Source organism: Balaenoptera physalus, assembly GCF_965194825.1.
Source record: "Balaenoptera physalus genome assembly, chromosome: 4".
In the NCBI taxonomy this organism is placed as follows: domain Eukaryota; kingdom Metazoa; phylum Chordata; class Mammalia; order Artiodactyla; family Balaenopteridae; genus Balaenoptera; species Balaenoptera physalus.
In genome coordinates, this window is record NC_138891.1 from 57,092,396 (window position 1) to 57,113,520 (window position 21,125).

The following is a 21,125-nucleotide window of genomic DNA, read 5'->3' on the forward strand; positions in this document are numbered from 1 at the left end:
CAAATTCTTGCTTTGCCACTTTTTAGAGCTGTTTAACCTAGAACAGTTTGAACTGTCTGTGCCAAAGTTTCCACATCTGTAAAATGGAAATCATAATTACTACTTTATCAGGCTGTTGCAAAGACTGAATGTGCTCAGCTTGTCCTAAAGCAAGGGCTCAGTAAATGGTAGTTACTACTGGGAGGTGCTTATGTAAAAGATTTGGAAACTGCCTCCTGAAAGTGAGGGAGGCTCCAGCATCTGAAAGGCAGAAGAGCCTGGACAAGAGCCCGTGATTGTTCTTAGTCTGTTCCCCTCCCACATTGTCCATAGAGCTCATTGCTTGGGCTGCACTTACCAGGGGTGCAAAGAAATATGATGTAGATTATAAGTCCCATGATTTGGGCACAGATCTTTTCATTTTCAAATCAACTTGTGTTATATCGAGCACACCATGGTTGCATGGTAAATATGTACTGATTTTATTTAGCTATAATACAAGGCAGAGTTTCTCTTTCCTGGCTATGGGTTGGGGATGGTAATAGGTAGTTGAGTCTGCATGGTAGAGAATACTGGGCATATGGAAAGGGAAAAAGGAATGAATCTTCCCAACAGCAAGCTTGTGAAATAAGATTTTCCTATAAACCTAATGCTGTTATAAAAATAAAAAAGTAAAACCAGTAAACATCTTATTAACTCAACTAACATGAATTTGAAACTTGTGGAAATTTGATGAGTTGAACTATATTGTACTTTGGTAACATTTAGCCTCTTCAACAGAACCAAGCATTTCTAAAGCAGTTATTTTCATAATAAAGCTGGGCTAATTGCACATGATTTTTATTCATTTCTCTCTACTTGGCAACACTCAAGTAAGCTAATTTGAGTTAGTGGATGCAGGATGTTAAAAACTTCTAAAGCTAGGTTTCTTTAAAATCCTAAAAATTTTAGGTTCACATAGCTTACAGTTTCATTGTCAAAAATGAATAGAGCCTAAAATATTTCTTTCTTTCTTTCTTTTCTTTTTTTTAAAAAACACACCAATGGGTAAAAACAAAGCTACAAACACCTATAGGGGAAAGCCAACTGATTGGGTAGAGGCCAGTGGATTTTTCAAGTTTTTGTAAAGATTTCTTCAGGTGACAAACTTTATCAGAAACATGTTTTTTTCTGATTAACAGTAGTGATAGGTTTGTAGATAAACTGTAATTCAGGTGCTTACTCATACTTTAGTACAGCCTCTTGAAATGTTATGACTGTCTTGAGAATAGATTTCCTCACTATGACATACTGAGCACTTCCTGTTTTAGGTTAAATTATAACTACCTTGAAATGATCTACTAGAAAAATTGGGGTTCTTCTAGTGCCAGGGGAAAGGACTGAATAAATTAAACATATACACAGATGTAGAAGGCAACTTGGAAAAAAGGAAAAAAAGAGCAAATAAAGAAGAACCCGATGGTCCTCCGTTTTTGAAGTATAAGAGAATGATGTTTTAGATTTAATGTGGTTTTGCCTGAGCTCAATCAAAGAGTTCATTTATTCTACTTAACATGTAATCATTAGTTTTGGTTCTGCTGATGTTATTGCCACATGCATGGCTAAGAGTTTGCAGAAGGAAATCATAGGGATTTCCAGGAAAGGTGACCTCACCACAGAAGCAAGGAGACTGAGAAAGACTTCAGGGCTGGGACACTAAGTTCATGGCATGAATTCCTGTAGATATCCTCAATACTTTGTAAACAGGGCCAGACTTGCAACAGAATGGAAGCAATGAACAAAGGCAAATGGGAGACTGTGGTTGTGTCCTGTTCATTGCAACTTTGGACAAATCATTTTACTTCTCAAGGCCTCAATTTCCTTCTGACACAATGTGGCAGTTGGACTTAACGATGTCTAAGTTTTCCCTCTCAATGTTATGCTCTGGGTGGCTAGGCCAATAGTGACCCCATCGCTATTATGCAAGATCAAAGCTGAGGGCCTTGCACCACTGCCTGCTGGGGCAGCCCCTTTGGCTGTTAACCCTGTCTGAAAAGAGAGGATATGGTGGGAAAATTGCATAGCAATGAGGAAAATTGAAGATTAGACCTCACCCCTCTTCAGTAAATTGGAGAATTTTTATTTTATCTCCTTGTATCAGCTAAAAAAATTAAGTTCTTTATTATTATTATTATTTTTAATAATTTTTTTTTCTTTAAAGTATTTGTTTATTTATTTATTTAGGCTGTGTTGGGTCTTCGTTTCTGTGCGAGGGCTTTCTCTAGTTGCGGCAAGCGGGGGCCACTCTTCATCGCGGTGCGCGGGCCTCTCACTATCGCGGCCTCTCTCGTTGCGGAGCACAGGCTCCAGACGGGCAGGCTCAGTAATTGTGGCTCACGGGCCCAGTTGCTCCGCGGCATGTGGGATCTTCCCAGACCAGGGCTCGAACCCGTGTCCCCTGCATTGGCAGGCAGATTCTCAACCACTGCGCCACCAGGGAAGCCCAGTTCTTTATTATTAATAATAAAAAGTCAACATCTCTTGAGTGGTTACCGCGAGCTAGGAGAGATGCTATGGATTTTATGTGCTCCGTCTCATTTAGTTCTCACAATAATACTTTAAAGGAGATGCTAGCTTGTCCCCATTTTTATAGACAGAGAAAGCTTAGAGACAGAGTAATCAACCAGAGTTCCCTGGACCAGTAATGGCAGAACTCAGGTTGAAACCCAGTTTATTTTCCGAGCCTGGGCTAGTAACCACTTCTTTATGCTGCCTTTTAAAGTTTCATGGTCCAACCAGATGGAAGTGAAATAAATGTAGGCACAAATCACCTGATGCAATTCCATCCCTTGGCAAATAGGAAGATGATGTGTGCAACAGAGAAAATGCCTTTGTTAAGTGAAAAAAAAAACAGCGACAAGAAAGTGTATCTCAGCCCCAACAGGTCCTGTGGAAAAATAATGCATGGGCACAGGCAAATGGAAATATTTTAATTCATTGGATGGCAGGATTATGGTTGATGACCCTTTTCTCTTCCACTTGGTAGCCCATTAATGTTCATGTACTAAGGTAAAAAGTAAATAATGATTTTTTTAAAAATGAAAGAAATGGAGTTCTTCTCTTAATTTTATTTCTTCATTCATTTATCTATGGCTGTGTTGGGACCTCGTTTTTGTGCGAGGGCTTTCTCCAGTTGCGGCAAGCGGGGGCCACTCCTCATCGCGGTGCGCGGGCCTCTCACCATCGCGGCCTCTCTCGTTGCGGAGCACAGGCTCCAGACGCGCAGGCTCAGTAGTTGTGGCTCATGGGCCTAGTTGCTCCACGGCATGTGGGATCCTCTCAGACCAGGGCTCGAACCCGTGTGCCCTGCATTGGCAGGCAGACTCCCAACCACTGCGCCACCAGGGAAGCCCCATGGAGTTCTTGATCATTATACTCTTTGTACAAACTGGGTTTCCTGTTGCTAAGGAAGAGCAGAGAAGTTAGAGTTACCTGTAACACACAGCATGGCGCTCATGTCAGAGAGGAACTCATTCACGTTTATCAACAACCCCTGTGTGCCAAGCTTCATATATATAAGAGAAGGACATGCAGTGTTGGGTCACTTTGGCCAGTTACCCCTTTGGTGAGCAGTATGGGTATTTTGACCGTCCTCTGGATTCTGGTTGAGACTGCCTGCCACCGGCAGCTCTTAGTAGATTGCTTTGTGGCTTATGCAGGTCTAAAGGGGACCAAGGATCATTTATCTTCAAACCAGGAAAGAGATGAAAGCAGCTAGGTAGTAGAATTTCCTGTGGAGTTAGATGAGAGCATCAAAGGGAAAAAATGTCATTGTTTCATGAAAAACTAGGAAACGTGAGTCAGTTTCTAATGTCGCAAATATTTTCCTGTGAAGAGTTCATGTTTTTGAAAATGCTCCACTAAAGGATAAAAACAACTGAAGCAGTGAATTAGCATGATTCAAAAGCTTTACCACAAAACATGGCCTTTTCCAGAAGGTTAAAATGAAAATAAAGGATAAAGAAGTGGTGAAAGCCGTAAGCTGACTTAAGCCATTTGTAATTATTTTTCCCACGATTAAATCTATTTTTCTGCCCTTGCTTAAATATTTGAGTACTCTTCTTACTTGAAAAGGAAAAAAATATTCCTCAAAATGGATGCTTCTGTAGCTTGCACATCCTTTGTTCTTTCACATTCATCATACACCATGGCTTTGTGTTCATTGTTCCTCCAACTGGTCCATGCTGTCTGCTAATGTGTACCATGGTCTCTGGGTTTGTGGTATGTTGAGTCCTGCTCCTACTCTCTTTAAGTGTGTTCCACAGATTCAGAGATATTTAAAACACTATGATGCCTGGAGAAGAAAATTGTTGTGATCAGGCCATTTGTTACTGTGCATAGGAATATAAGATTCCCACCAGACAGAAAAGATATTATGGGTTTCTCTCTGGCTACTGTACATGCCATAAGTAAAACAATGATGCATGAAGTTGAAGTGACTGCCAAAAATAGATCAGGAAGAAAAATTTCTCCCGTGACAATTGGCTGTGATCCTAGGGATTTTCCCTTTTACTCTGAAACCTTGAATAACAATATTTTTTTGCTCTCTCTCTCTTTTTCTCTTCCTTCCTTTCTTCTTTTCTTATTTCCTTCCCCCTTCTTTTCCTCCCTCCCTCCCTCTCTCTCTCCCTTTCTTTCTTTTCTTTCTTTCCCTCCCTCCTTCCCTCCCTCCCTCTCTCTCTCTCTTTCTTTCTTTCTCTCTCTCTCTCTCTTTCTTTCTTCTAACACACTGTGACTTTTGCTTTGAAATCCTCAGCAAACTATATAGCAAAACTGGTGTGTGGATCTTATCCACTTAGTCTGAATGAAGAGCCACTGCATTGGCTTTCCAGTGAAATATGTTCTTCTCACTCCTAGTACTCAGACCTCCATTTCTGACTCAGAAGAGCCTGGCAGCCTTGGGGTGATGTCATTTTTTAAAGAAATATTATTAAATAACTGGGATGAGAAAGGAGTCCTTCCAAATGTATATGCTCTAGCCAGAAATATCATTATTACACAGCCAGAGGTTTACAGCTAAACTCAGACATCAAGAACACTGAGAAAGTACCACCACTACACCACTGTCATAACCAAAACCTCAAAACCAAAAGTTCTACAACTCCACAGAGCATCAATATAGGTCAGTAAACTGTGCTGTCTGCACAGCTGTCATTCATAAGTATATGGAAGGTCTGGAAGTTGACACCATCCGGAATTGTCCCAACTACAGTAGAAACGTAGGAGTTTGGGGACACTATGTTATGTGGGCTCTGGCAACCAATGGAATTCGGCTAGAATCTTAATTTTGACACTCACTGCATGTTAACTTTTAAGCAAGTTACTCAGCTTTTTTTTTAGTCTCAAATTCCTCATCTGTAAAATCCCTCATCCCTGTTCTGAAGCCCTAGAGGAGCTGTGATTTGTATTATCCCACTGGCTCTCTTTTCCTGCTGCTTACCTTTCTTTGCATTTATGCCTTGTCTTCCTACTAAGATCACGGGAGCCTGTGTCTTTGTGTTCCTTAAAGTGCCCACCACGGTCCTTTTTATTTAGATTCACAGAGTGACAGCATCAGATGAGATCTAGGAGAGAAGGGTTTTTAGTAGTTTTAAATTGGTTTGAAACTTGTCAAACTGATTAAAAGGTGGGGATAGAATGTGAGAGAGTCTATTTGTGCTACTCCCCCACTGTGACAACCCCAAGTGTGCCTGGAGTGGTAGAAATGATGGAAAGAAAGAGACATCAATGAAGTAGCAGGAGAATTGATAGGTTTGAGTAAGGGGCATGAAGGAAGAAAGAGGGAAAGAGGTCTGCTAGTTTAGATCTAGACAGGGAAGACGGTGGTACCTTGAGCAGAAATAAGGAACACAAGCGGGCACACAGGTTCTGGATTTGCAGTTCTCAGCTTGGGGTTCAGGGAAGTGTGTGGGTGTTGCTGGTTGGCAGACAGCTAAGAATGCAGATTAGGAGCTGGGGAAGAGGTCATGGTTAGACAGACTTAGGAATCGCATGTATTAGGTGAGTGTTGAAGCTGTGGAATTAGATGAGATCATCTAGGGAGAGAGTAGTGAGAGAAGAGAGGTCAGAGAAAAGAACTTTGGGTGAAGGTTTTATTTAGCCAGCAAGAAGGAAAATAGAAGCCAGGAGAGAAAGTGGTTTTTGTATAACACCTCGGAGAGATTTTTCACTGTCTCTCTGGAAGGAAACAATAAATCCTTGGAGAAATGATTTCTGTAAATGCTTGTGTACCTCACTTATACACATGCATGTATGCATTTTCCAAAAAGACCGTTTTGCAGGATGCAAATGTGAAAAGTGGAGAGATTGGGAGAGGCCTTGTGGTTAACTTGCAGAAACAAAGATAGTGCTGAATGATTTTTCAGAAATGCAAGAAACAGCCAAAGGTAAAGCAGACCACTATAATGGCACAAGAGACTTCCTACAAGATCTATGTGTAGTTGGCAAGCAGAGTTAGCCATGGAACATTATCAGGCATTTAAGTCCAGTTGGAGGACACATATTTTTTTTTTGCCATTCCAAAACTACCCCCTCTTTTTTTGGTGAAGGGGCTTAACTTTAGAACACTCTAAATTGTTCAAATGTTACATTTTTTGGTACTGTGTATCTGGATTGTTTTTATTGATACCTACACTAGTCTCTTTAATTTGGTTAAATGTCGCATCACCCATGTGAGATAGGTGTCACCACTCATTTTTACAGGTAAAGAAACTGAAGTTTGGACACCTGCCTAAAGTCACACGGAGCTCGTAAGTGGCTGGGCTAGGTTTAGGACACAGGTCTCCTGATAACAAATCTCAGGTCCTTCCCACCACACCTCACTGAGATTCATTAGCGATGGCCCTTGGACTTGAGCATCCATTCAGGGTATTGCTAAGGTGCAGACTTCAGTGCCAGTGAGAGCTGTTTGGAAGCCCAACTCTCTCACTTATCAGCTGTGTGCATCACTTGACCTCTCCAGGTTTCATTTTTCCATGTGTGTCAAATAGAGATAATGCTATCTATTTTGTAAGGCTGTTGTGAGAATTAGAGGTTATGTATATAAAGCATGAACAGCATAGACACTTGTTTAATGAAAAAGAACCAATTGGAAGGCTCAGTTACGGTTTTCAGGGCAGGGAGCACTCTTTCCAATGTTTTACTCCCCCCGTACTGTCTTCGCATTTTCCTCGTGTGCCAGCCATCAGCACACTGCTGAGGGCATAGTAGGTGCTCTGTAAATAATTAAATTCCATTAAGCTTTAATTTGATGCCATGGACTCGGGCAGGTTTTGCCAGCCATGGCCTTGAGTGTGGAAATTTCAGTGTGGCACAGGGTGGGACAAGGGGAGGGAGGGGGAGGAGGAGGAAGAGCTGGCTTTGTTTACATTTGCAGCAGAGGCGACTCTGAAGAGGGAAGCACTTTTATTTCCCCTGTGAACTGGCCGTTCATTTTGCTGGAGCAGCTGCTAATGGAATATAATAAAACCCATTTTCGTCAGGCAGTATCTGGAACACTTACAGGTCAATTCAATGCTCAAAATAGATTGTTACAGAGCGCATTAGTTCGTCATCAACATCCACTTTGGTCAGGGGATTTTTGCCGTTGGAAATTGAATTTATAGGTCATGGTCTGTTATGATTCCTGAAAATCATTGAATTTTTGTAAGTTAGTGGAAGCATATAGCCAATTATTATAAATGAACACAAATAATCCTTCCATTTGTTAAAGTCACAAAGGTAGCAAATTAAGCTGTGGAAGAATTGAGAACTAGGGCAGCTGCAAAAATATGACTTCACTAATATTAAACCTATGTTCTGCCTGTTAATTAAAGAATTTGGTCTCAGTTCCATAATAAATCCCATCCTGTAATACAACGCCAGAAGGGAATGTCAGCACTATTTTTTTAAAGCGCTAAAGCCAATGCATGAGATGAAATTCAAGGTGTGTTTGTTTGCTGCTGCTCCCATACTTAAGTGCACTTGTGTTAGGACAGTTGTTTCCAAATGCAGAGTTAAATGAAGTCAGCTGGAATTTTCAAACACCATACCCATAATGTGGTTGCCTGGTCTGGTGGAAAGAACTCTGTCTGGGCATGGGGTACTAATTTTTCTAACTGTTGGACCTTGGGCAAGCCACTTAACTTTTCTGGGCCTGCGTTCCCTCCCCTGCAACGTAAGGATTTTGGACTGGATGTTCTCTAAGAACATTTTCCTGTATATTTAAAAAATTGTTCTTGTTTTCTTCTAATTACATAAAAATATATATGTCTTCATGGTGAACTCCCAAAATAAAGATAAGCAAAAAAAGAGAAAGTCAAACTCACATATAATGCTACAATCCAGAGATACATACAGTTAGTATTTCAATGTATATTCTTCCAGCCTTTATATGTTCACACATACATATATACACATATACATATACTTGTGTACATTTAAATATACACACAAAAATGGAACCATTCTACATACATACCATTTTGATACCTACTCTTTTTCATTTAACAATGTGAACATCTTTCTTTCATGATTTTTTAAGATGGAATCCCAATGTATGAATAAGTCATTAAGTTCTTTACCAATCCCCTACGAATAGATAAGTCAGTATTTTCAATCCCTTGCAATTTTTCACAATGTTATGATGAAAATCTTCATGGCTAAATCTCTGTAAATACTTCTTGTCTTAGGGTAAGTTGCCCAAAACAGAAGTGGTGGCTCAAAAGGTACACGTTTCTGAGGTGTTGAATATATTGCTGAATTCATGTAAAGTTTTAATTATATGGTGTGCTTTGTCTTTGGAGACAATGAGTTACAGCTGGACTCAGGCATCCTCTGAGCATGGATACTCCTTTATAATAAGGCATGTCTGGGTGCACTTATACGTATACATACTTACATGTGGGCAGTTTTGATATTATTCCATTTCGTGATTACTTGGGAAGAATTGCAGTGTACATTTATATGACCATCTTCTTGCTTCCTCCCAGGGGTTATTATAGAAAGAAAAAAAGTCACTATACATTTTTGAGTTTCCAGAGACTTTCCAACTGATTCTCTCTCTTTTTATTTAATAGATCTTTATTGGAGTATAATTGCTTCACAATGCTGTGTTAGTTTCTGTAGTACAACAAAGTAAATCACCCATATGCATACATATATCCCCATATCCCCTTCCTCTTGAGCCTCCCTCCCCCCACCAACTGATTCTCTAAGACCCTTTCTTGCTCTAATAGTTTGAGAGTACTCAGTTTATCTTAACACATTTATTGAGCACCTACGATGTGCTTAGTCATGAAGCCTTTGGCATTAAGAAGCACAAAGTTTGGAAAAAGAGAATCACGCAACAATGGCAGACACACGGTGTCAGCGGCGAGTGGTGTAGGATTGGCAGCTATGCTGTAGGCACTGAGAGAAGTCAGGATGTCCCGTAGAGCAGGGAGAAAGGGAATTGAGTGATGTCGCCAAAGATGCCGTGTTAACCAGAACTCTCTGATAGCACCTGGGAGAGGAGAACCACCTCAAGTTAGCGTAGCACATAGGGTTACATTTACTGACTACTATAATCAGCTCCCAGGAAGACCAGGGATTCTTTCTCTTTCTTTCTTTTGTTTTCTTCCCTCTGTGGGTTGGCTTCATTCTCAGAATTCTCTAAGTTAGTGGCTGGAATTAGGGCTGCTACATTCTTATGCTTACATCTGTAAACTCTTAAATTCAGAGGGAAAAAAAGCATATTTCCGAGCTCTAGTTTGAAAAATCTTAAGCAGCACTCTGATTGGCTTAGCTGGGGTGATAGGCCTGTACGTGGAGCAGCATTGGGCCAAGAGGAGAAATCATGATTGACCAACTTGTGTCAAATGTCCACAGGGGTTTGCGCTATCACCTTAAGAAGAGGGAAGAAGCTCACGTGTGTAGAATCTGAAAAAGCCGAATTCATAGAAGCAGATGTTTCTATGATAGTTACAGGGGCTGGGGGTTGGGGAGATGGGGACAAATGGTGTACAAACTTCCAGTTATAAGAGGAATACGTCCTCTAGGGATCTAATGTACAGCATGGTGGCTATAGTTAACAATACTGTACTATATACTTGAAAGTTGCTGAGAGTAGATCTTAAATGTTCTCACCATAGCAATAATCAAAATGGTAGTTATGTGAGGTGAAGGATGTGTTAACCTTATTGTGTAAACACTTTGCAGTGTATACATGTATCAAATCATATTATAGACCTTAAACATATACAATATTGTGTCAATTATATGTCAATAAAGCTGGGGGGAAAAGAGGGAAAACAGTACTGGGCAGACTAAAACATGAACAGCATTTTAAGATGGGCAGGCTTTATATGGACAAAATGTTTAATAGACCATGTCAGTAGCAAGTGACCAAAATATATGAATTGAATGAATAAACAGTTGAATGAAAGGGCATGCATAGGAGTACAAGAGAAAGTTTCCTCTTTGATTAGCAGAATTTTACATTAATTATTCATTTCATCTTCATAAAATATTTCAGATGTATGTTCACATTTTGCAGATAAGGAAAGTAAAGAGGTTAAATCCAAGCACTTCATTAATAGCTAGTATGATTCTAACATAGCTGATAAGATTCTTCTAAAGCCATGACCCATGTGCACTGTCTTAGGCAGAGTTAGGTTAAAAATCAAGGGAAAGGGGCTTCCCTGGTGGCGCAGTGGTTGAGAATCTGCCTGCTAATGCAGGGGACACGGGCTCGAGCCCTGATCTGGGAAGATCCCACATGCCGCAGAGCATCTAGGCCCGTGAGCCACAGCTACTGAGCCTGTGCGTCTGGAGCCTGTGCTCCGCAGCAAGAGAGGCCACGATAGTGAGAGGCCCGCGCACCGTGATGAAGAGTGGCCCCCGCTTGCCGTAACTAGAGAAAGCCCTAGCACAGAAACGAAGACCCAACATAGCAATCAATCAATCAATAAAATAAATAAATCTTAAAAAAAAAAATCAAGGGAAAACAAAACAAGCAAACAACAATAAACTAATGTATAAGTGAAAAAAAAAAGTTTCACAATAACTGAATCTTCTTGGGTTTCTAGAATGCCATGAAGATGAATCCCTACAACTTTCTGTGATTTCATCATGCACTAGTTTTGAGCCTCGTTTATCTCAGTGCTCCTGACCTAGTTTGTGGGCCTCTAGTCTTTCTCTTCCCTGCTCCCATGCTGAGTCTGCATTCTAAAGCCCCAAATAACTAGTCTTGAAGAGTAAGACTTTCCTTGGACGTATGGGAAGACAAGCTAGAATCTGTTTTAATGGGTGAGCTGGGGAAAGGCTGTGAAAATTTCTGCATTTCTAATTTGGCTACAAGACACTTTTTAGTGGAGCTGTGATTCTGACTAGGATCTCTTTCCAAGATGTGTGTGTGTGTGTGTGTGTGTGTGTGTGTGTGTGTGTCACTCCCCTCCCCCATTCTATCTGGGGAGAGCAGTGGAATAACATGAGCAAAGTCTGATTACCCCAGGTCCTGCCTTCTTGATCTCTGCTGTACTAAAATATGTAATCTCTAGCACTTAATAAAATACCAAATGATACATAGTAATCTGCATTTCTCGTTGTTTTCTGTTTTACTTAGGTCACCACAGCATATGGTGTTCCCTCAGCCTGGGTACCCTTTCCCTGCTTGTCATCTGGTAAATGTCTACTCATCCCTGAAAGCCCGGCTGATGTGTTGTCTTCTCTGTGATGCCTTTGCTTAGGATTCACCGAATTCCGTGCATGTATCTTTAGTGTTGACTTACCACAGTGTGTTGCAATTACGTTTACTCATTTGGCAACTCTGGCAAGTTGCTTCTCTAGGGTGGGGACTGCACCTTATTCATCTCTGCATCCTCCGGTGTCCAACATGGCTTCTGCCACTTAGTCGGTATGCAAACATTTTTTAAATCAATAAGAAATACTCAGTTATTCCTATGTGTAGTGGAGGGCTGTGTACCAAATGGGATGTTCAGTAAGACTAGCTGATTGACTGATCTGAGAGCAGGAGAGAGATGCTGTATGTCCTTGAGCAGAGGATGACATGGTAAAATTCATGTTTCAGAAGAATGGATGTGGCAGCAAGATCCGTTATTTGAGATTTTCAGGCCTTGAAGGTAATCGCCAGTGTTTTGACGTTTTTCTGTAGCTTTGGGGAAACAAATGAAACTAATGGGAAAGAAACTCTTCTGGGAACTTCTCAGAAGTGGTACTGATTCAGCAAAACACGGCTTCAGAAAGGATCCTAGAATTTTACCTCGCTCCCCCCAGGCTCTGGGAATATGAAGGAGGGAGCTCTTTCTTCCTGAGTTAAGTGCCAGGAATTCTGAACCAACAGATCCTCTCCTTTTGTTTCCTTGTGCTCTGTCTCCCTTCTGCTTCAAGTGTTTACTGGCGTACACTCCACAACTGAAGGTACTATTGACAGTAGGTTCTGATCTATCTTATATTTACAATTCTACTAATTTTTCTTAATAGTAAACTGGTTCTTTTACAGCTGGCTCCATTTGACGCGATAATTTCAACCATCCCGTGAGGACTCTTTAGAGTCTCCAGAGCTGGGCTACTGTTGCCTGGATCATTGCACATGAGTCCGGCCAGCCTGTCTTGGCACGCTCTAGAGTTCTGTGCCTTCTCACGTGAAACCACCAAGGCAGAGTTTATAGATGGTGAAACAGAGAAAACTGAGGTTCAGTGATGTTAAATGATCGCCTGAGGTCATAACAGCTCTAGGAGCCCCAGATTTAAAAAACACATTTCAGGAGAAACTGGAAAAAGGGAGACCAGCTGAAAAATGGTGAGCTTAGAATTACTTAGGGTCATTTAAAACTCAGGAAAGAGTCCACATGTCTCTTGCTCAGTATGTGCTGAATGACGCCAACCACTGAAATCACTTGAGAATCTTCTAGGACTTAAGAGTTTTGGTTTGACATACAGAAAGGCAACAGAATCAACTTTCTCTTGGGCAGGAATTATAGTTTGTTCAATACTAATGGCCTTAATTTACACAATTCAGGGTTGGGCTCCTCTGGTGGTTTTTAGCTGGGTATTGTTATCTGCAAATGTGTAGTTTTCTTCAGATTAAAACATTAACTTAACATGACATAATATGATCTTATGCCCCAATTTACATATCATTTATCTGAGCATTTATTTATAAAGATGAAAACATTCAATGTGGGTAATCAAGCTTTTACTGGGTGTCATTATGTGTTAGATGTGTGCCAGGGAATAAAGATACATCAAAGACCTAGGCCCTGTCCTCAAGGAGCTCACGATTCAGAGAAAGGGTCAGAAACTTCAGTGGTCACAGCAGTGACACGGTTATGCACAGGGAGCTAGAGAAGGGTGGAGGTGGTGAAAATAGCCCAACGTGGAAATCTGGGAGGTAACTGAGTTATGTCTTGAAGAATGTGTAAGAGTTATTTGGGTAAAGGAAGGTAGAAAGAATGTTGCACGGACAAGAACATTGAGACGGATGTAAACAGATGCTATTTTAACATGAATCATCAACCAAATTAACAGCAGAGGTGTTTATTTTTGGAGAAGTTTTCATTCACTTCTAGTCATATATTTTATATGTTCATGAAAACCATTTTTTCCTATTTCTTCGATCTGGTTGCCTTTGCTGTTGCCCTTTCATTTCTTCTATTCATATTAAATGTGCCTCATCAGTTTTCATCAGTAGGGAAGATAGTATTACAACCAGGAAAAAAAAAATAAAGACAACACTGATTAACATTTCGTGCTGAAAAAGACTTAAGGAGGCAGTTTATTTCAGATTCGTGTAAATCTAATGCATGGAAATGATGTACCACAGTCTCCAATGTGAAAAGTCAACCGGAAAATGCTTAGGTTTAGGTCTTGCCTCTGGCATTTAGTTATTTGTATTTTGTGGCTTGCCCACGTCCCAAGGCTCATATTCCATAATAAGTTGACTATGGCTATTTTAATATTGGCAGCTACAATTTTAGGGAGGCTCATGGATTTTGGGGTTCACATAGATGTGAATTTTAATCAGTTTTAACTCACTGCTGTTTTAACTTTGAACTTGTAACTTCTCTAAACTTCAGTTTCCCTATTCATAGAATGGGAGAGGAATACCTAAGTCTACTTCGGGATTAAATGAAATAACGTTTAGTAATGCTAAGTACAGTACTTGAAACATAATAGGTGCTAAATGAATTTATTATTTGCTACTCTGATTCCCTCAACAGTATCATATTGCTTAGGGCATAAATACATGACCTCCAGAGTGTCCTACTTCATAGTCTGAAGTACAAATTAGTCACCAGGGTGAAAAGCTCAATTGCTCTGTTGGTCAGTAAGAGCAGAAAGTCTAGAAGTCCAGTCTGCCCTCTCCAGTGACTCAACTCCTTCCCAGTTATATATCCCGATATTTTCTGGATTTATCAGTGTCTCGGGGACCACCTGGTCCAGCTTTGCCCTGTTGTGATATGCTTGCCTGGTGATTGTGGATGTTGGTTAAAGCTAGCACCAGTAAGTTGAATGTGAAGTGGAGGAGGCCTGTGAGGTCGTCAGCTGGTCAGGTGGCAGCAGCTGTGTGGGAAGCATTACCCTGCAGCAGCTGCAGTACTTCCATGGGGAAGGGGTGGCTACCAATTCCCCAGTGTTCCTGGCACTTCTCTCACCAAAGCGGAGAGAACAACCAACCAACCAAACTCAATCTTCCTCCTCACTAAATAAACAATAAATCGTTAAAACATTTTGTTGGGCAAACAAGATGCTGTAGCAGGTGCTTGGTCCCCCATGGCCCATGACATTCCAGGAGAGCATACTTCCATTTAGCAGGGCTGGGAATCCGTCTCTCTTCTCTCGGAGGGGAACCAGGTTCTGGGACTGTAGGGCTTTTCAGCTACATGAATAGGAAGCACCAGCCCCTCTCTTGGCATGTTCAAGGCTTGGGATTCAATAGCAAAATGGCCAGGCAGGACCTTGACTCCATCTTTATCCTGCCAGCCCAGGGGTTATAACTGGAGAAGCAATAGCTCCTCCCTTGGCAGAACTGGGGCTGGGGTCCAATCCTGGAGGGTCGTGGCTGGTATGACATGGTGGGCTTAAACTCTAACTCACCAGTGTTGATGGTTGGGAAAGATTTTGCCCCTCCTCTGGTGCAATTGGTGAGGGTGGGGTCCAAGCCTTGTAGGTGACTGAAATTGATTGCTTTAAGTGCTCAGCAGCGACTGGTTTCCATGGCTACATGCTGGTGGCCTGCTCCTCTTCCAAGAGGCCAGCTTGCAGGTAACCACAGACAAGGTAACCGCTACCACTCTCACACACATAAAATACTGACAGACTATTGGTGTTACAATCTTATATTAAAACTGGAATTGCTTGCTTCCATTTTGTTAGTCATTAAATATAAAATTTATTTTTCTCCCTTTAAGCAAAATATAATTGGAGGCTGTAGGAGTTTCCTTGGCATCCTGATTTTGATCCCTGGTCTTGTAGTAGGACCTTGGTAGCTGCCATGGTAATCGATCTGATACTAATTCATAACACCCTTGTTAAAGATATAGAGGCAAGTCCCTGTGGACTTCAAGGTAGTCCATTCATTCATTCATTCATTGATAAAACCTACATTTACTCAAGATCTGCTGATTACTTGGAGCAGACTTATGGACAAACCCTATTTGAGGAATTAATAGTCTGCTTGGAGAGAAAGGAAGGTCAGCTCACAACTGTAACCAACGTAAAACATGCTACAACAGAAGCAACTGCAAAGTTCTCCTGGAACATACAGGTAGGAGTAACTAATGTGCTCTGAATAACTGGGGAACATTTCTCAGTGGATATACTATTCAAGTTAGGTCTTGAAATGTGAATAAGAGTTTCCCTGGTGGAGAAGAGGTGGAAGAACTCTCTCGGGAGGCAGCATAATTTGTGCAAAGTCCCGGAGGTGGGAGAAGCCTGGCTCGGTTAGGGAGTGGTAACAGGCTGGTGGGGCTAGAAGGTTTGAGGCTCATGGGGTGTGAGAAGAAAAGTTGAGTAAGGGTCAGTGTGGGGCTGGGAATATGGGAAAATCTATAGGGTGAAGAGAATGTTTAACAATGTGGGGAGAAGATGTCCAACTATGGGAGGGAAGTCAGAAGTCTGTTTTTCTAAGACAGAATTTCCCAAAGTATATCCCATAAAGCACCAGCCCTTGAGATATTCATGGACTAATTTGCAGACAAACAAATGAACAAGTGTGCAAAACACTACAAAATACTGTACTCTGTGTGTGTGTATAACACTATTATAGAAGCTCTGACAAGTCATATAGGAAAGAAACCTGTTTAACTCTGTTAAACCTAAGATTCTTCTGATTTCTTTGACCATGATAATATTGTTTAATGAGTTATTAATAGTATCTTGAGTAATTTCCGTATTACACATGTGGGAAATGCTATTCTACAAATATGTAAACTCTGAAAGTAGGTCTGGAATGGGGAGAAGACAGACCAGTCAGATCTGTTACCCAAGGACCCCAAAGACCACTTTCTATGAAGCTCTGGGCTGATGATTAATGAGGGTGCCCAAGGTAGGTACCCAGGAGAAGTAAGAGATTGGCTTTAGCACTTAGGAGCAATATGGAGGACCTGGCCAGAGGGGAAGTGACTTTAAGGGGGAGGCACTGGCCACTACTGCACAAGACAGTGATGTTGGACATTGATATATCTAAGTAAGAGCTGGGAACACTTTACATGAGACTTCTTGTGTTCTTATAAAGCACAGATTCTGAAGCACATCTGGCCCTGAGGAGTAGGGGTAGGGCGGGGGTGTTGATGGACAAGGGGATTTGATCTCCAGGAGCCCAGAGAACCAGGAGAACATTAAGCACCATCCAGTCTCATTCTCTTTTCTCCATGTCCATTGCTCTCACGATGGATTTCTGTCCTTGGCCTACAAGGTCCCTCCTATTCTGTTCCCTACTTTCTCCTTCAGTGCCTAGTTCCAGATTCTCACCCGATGCTCCAAAACTCCTTGTCACTCACCAGCACGTCACACCCTCTCTAGTGCTATTAAAAGCGATCACTTTTTTTATTTTTTGAATTTTATTTTATTTATTTTTTTATAAACCAGGTTCTTATTAGTTATCTATTTTATACATATTCGTGTATATATGTCAATCCCAATCTCCCAATTCATCCCACCACCACCACCACCCCCTGCCGCTTTCCCCTCTTGGTGTCCATATGTTTGTTCTCTATATCTGTGTCTCAGTTTCTGCCCTGCAAATCAGTTCATCGGTACCATTTTTCTAGGTTCCACATATATGTGTTAATACACGATATTTCTTTTTCTCTTTCTGATTTACTTCACTCTATATGACAATCTCTAGATCCATCCACATCTCTACAAATGACCCAATTTTGTTCCTTTTTATGGCTGAGCAATATTCCATTGTATATATGTACCACATCTTCTTTATCCATTCGTCTGTCGATGGACATTTAGGTTGCTTCCATGACCTGGGTATTGTAAATAGTGCTGCAATGAACATTGGGGTGCATGTGTCTTTTTGAATTATGGTTTTCTCTGGGTATGTGCCCAGTAGTGGGATTGCTGGATCATATGGTAGTTCTATTTTTAGTTTTTTAAGGAACCTCCATACTGTTCTCCATAGTGGCTGTATCAATTTATGTTCCCACCAACAGTGCAAGAGAGTTCCCTTTTCTCCACACCCTCTCCAGCATTTGTTGTTTGTAGATTTTCTGATGATGCCCATTCTAACTGGTGTGAGGTGATACCTCATTGTAGTTTTGATTTGCATTTCTCTAATAATTAGTGATGTGGAGCAACTTTTCATGTGCTTCTTGGCCATCTGTATGTCTTCTTTGGAGAAATGTCTATTTAGGTCTTCTACCCATTTTTGGATTGGGTTGTTTGTTTTTTTGATGTTGAGCTGCATGAGCTGTTTATATATTTTGGAGAGTAATCCTTTGTCCGTTGATTCGTTTGCAAATTTTTTCTCCCATTGTGAGGGTTGTCTTTTTGTCTTTTTTTTTTTTTTAAACATGTGCTTTTTTTTTGATTTTATTGAGCTTAATTCTTAACTTTGCTTTCTATTTCATTGATTTCTTTTTTTTTTTTAATGTATTTATTTATTTATTTATGGCTGTGTTGGGTCTTCGTTTCTGTGTGAGGACTTTCTCTCGTGTGTTGTAGCAAGTGGGGGCCACTCTTCATCGCGGTGCGCGGGTCTCTCACCATCGCGGCCCCTCTTGCTGCGGAGCGCAGGCTCCAGACGCGCAGGCTCAGCAGCCGTGGCTCACGGGCCCTGTTGCTCCGCGGCATGTGGGATCCTCCCAGACCAGGGCTCGAACCCGTGTCCCCTGCATTGGCAGGCAGACTCTCAACCACCGCGCCACCAGGGAAGCCCCTGTCTTTTTGTCTTGTTTGTAGTTTCCTTTGCTGTGTAAAAGCTTTTAAGTTTCATTAGGTCCCATTTGTTTATTTTTGTTTTTATTTCCATTACTCTAGGAGGTGGATCAAAAAAGATCTTGCTGTGATTTATGTCAAAGTGTGTTCTTCCTATGTTTTCCTCTAAGAGTTTTATAGTGTCCAGTCTTACATTTAGGTCTCTAATCCACTTTGAGTTTATTTTTGTGTATGCTGTTAGGGAGTGTTCTAATTTCATTCTTTTACGTGTAGCTGTCCAGTTTTCCGAGCACCACTTATTGAAGAGACTGTCTTTTCTCCATTGTATATCCTTGCCTCCTTTGTCATAGATTAGTTGACCATAGGTGCGTGGGTTTATCTCTGGGCTTTCTATCCTGTTCCATTGATCTATATTTCTGTTTTTGTGCCAGTACCATATTGTCTTGATTACTGTAGCTTTGTATTATAGTCTCAAGTCAGGGAGTGTGATTCCTCCAGTTCCGTTTTTTTTTTCCCTCAAGACCGCTTTGGCTATTCGGGGTCTTTTGTGTCTCCATACAAATTTTAAGATTTTTTGTTCTAGTTCTGTAAAAGATGCCACTGGTAATTTGATAGGGATTGCATTGAATCTGTAGATTGCTTTGGGCAGTGTAGTCATTTTCACAATATTGATTCTTCCAATCCAAGAACATGGTATATCTCTCCATCTGTTTGTATCATATTTAATTTCTTTCATCAGTGTCTTATAGTTTTCTGCATACAGGTCTTTTGTCTCCCTAGGTAGGTTTATTCCTAGGTATTTTATTCTTTTTGTTGCACTGGTAAATGGGAGTGTTTCCTTAATTTCTCTTTCAGATTTTTCATCATTAGTGTATAGGAATGCAAGAGATTTCTGTGCATTAATTTTGTATCCTGCAACTTTACCAAATTCTTGATTAGCTCTAGTAGTTTTCTGGTGGCATCTTTAGGATTCTCTATGTATAGTATCATGTCATCTGCAAACAGTGACAGTTTTACTTCTTCTTTTCCAATTTGTATCCCTTTTATTTCTTTTTCTTCTCTGATTGCCGTGTCTAGGACTTCCAAAACTATGTTGAATAACAGTGGTGAGAATGGACATCCTTGTCTGGTTCCTGATCTTAGAGGAAATCCTTTCAGTTTTTCAGCATTGAGAAGGATGTTTGCTGTGGGTTTGTCATATATGGCCTTTATTATGTTGAGGTAGGTTCCCTCTTTGCCCACTTTCTGGAGAGTTTTTATCGTAAATGGGTGTTGAATTTTGTCAAAAGCCTTTTCTGCATCTATTGAGATGATCATATGGTTTTTATTCTTCAGTTTGTTAATATGGTGTATCACATTGATTGGTATGTGTATATTGAAGAATCTTTGCATCCCTGGGATAAATCCCACTTGATCATGGTGTACAATCCTTTTAATGTGTTGTTGGATTCTGTTTGCTAGTATTTTGTTGAGGATTTTTGCATCTATATTCATCAGTGATATTGGCCTGTAATTTTCTTTTTTTGTAGTATGTATGTCTGATTTTGGTATCAGGGTGATGGTGGCCTCATAGAATGAGTTTGGGATTGTTCCTTCCTCTGCAATTTTTTGTAAGAGTTTGAGAAGGATGGGTGTTAGCTCTTCTCTAAATGTTTGATAGAATTCACCTGTGAAGCCATCTGGTCCTGGACTTTTGTTTGTTGGAAGATTTTTTTTTTTTAAACAATTTTTCTAGTTATCAATTCAGTGCTTTTTATTTTTTTATTTTTATTTTTTAAAAAGATTTTTATTTATTTATTTATTTTTGGCTGTGTTGGGTCTTCTTTTCTGCGTGAGGGCTTTCTCCAGTTGCAGCGAGTGGGGGCCATTCTTCATCGCGGTGCGCGGGCCTCTCACTGTCGCGGCCTCTCCCCTTGCGGAGCACAGGCTCCAGACGCGCAGGCTCAGTAGTTGTGGCTCACGGGCTTAGTTGCTCCGCGGCATGTGGGATCTTCCCAGACCAGGGCTCGAACCCGTGTCCCCTGCATTGGCAGGCAGATTCTTAACCACTGCGCCACCAGGGAAGCCCCTGTTGGAAGATTTTTTATCACAGTTTCAATTTCATTACTTGTGATTGGTCTGTTCATATTTTCTATTTCTTCCTGGTTCAGTCTTGGAAGGTTATACCTTTCTAAGAATTTGTCCATTTCTTCCAGATTGTCCATTTTATTGGCAAAGGGTTGCTTGTAGTAGTCTCTTAGGATGTTTTGTATTTCTGCGGTGTCTGTTGTAACTTCTCCTGTTTCATTTCTAATTTTATTGATTTGAGTCCTCTCCCTCTTTCTTGATGAGTCTGGCTAATGGTTTATCAATTTTGTTTATCGTCTGAAGGAACCAGCTTTTAGTTTTATTGATCTTTGCTATTGTTTTCTTTGTTTCTATTTCATTTATTTCTGATCTGATCTTTATGATTTCTTTCCTTCTGCTAACTTTGGGTTTAGTTTGTTCTTCTTTCTCTAGTTTCTTTAGGTGTAAGGTTAGATTGTTTATTTGAGATTTTTCTTGTTTCTTGAGGTCAGCTTGTATAGCTATAAACTTCCCTCTTAGAACTGTTTTTGCTGCATCCCATAGGTTTTGGATCGTCGTGTTTTCATTATCATTTGTCTCTAGGTATTTTTTGATTTCCTCTTTGATTTCTTCAGTGATCTCTTGGTTTTTTAGTAATGTATTGTTTAGCCTCCATGTGTTTGTTTTTTTTACGG

At 40.7% G+C, this 21,125-nt stretch overlaps 1 protein-coding gene across 3 annotated transcripts in view; it reads left to right on the forward strand.

Moving 5' to 3' along the window:
- Window positions 1-21,125, forward strand: part of LOC309659369 (uncharacterized protein) — an 813,664-nt gene that overhangs the window by 119,465 nt on the left and 673,074 nt on the right. The window lies entirely within an intron of this gene.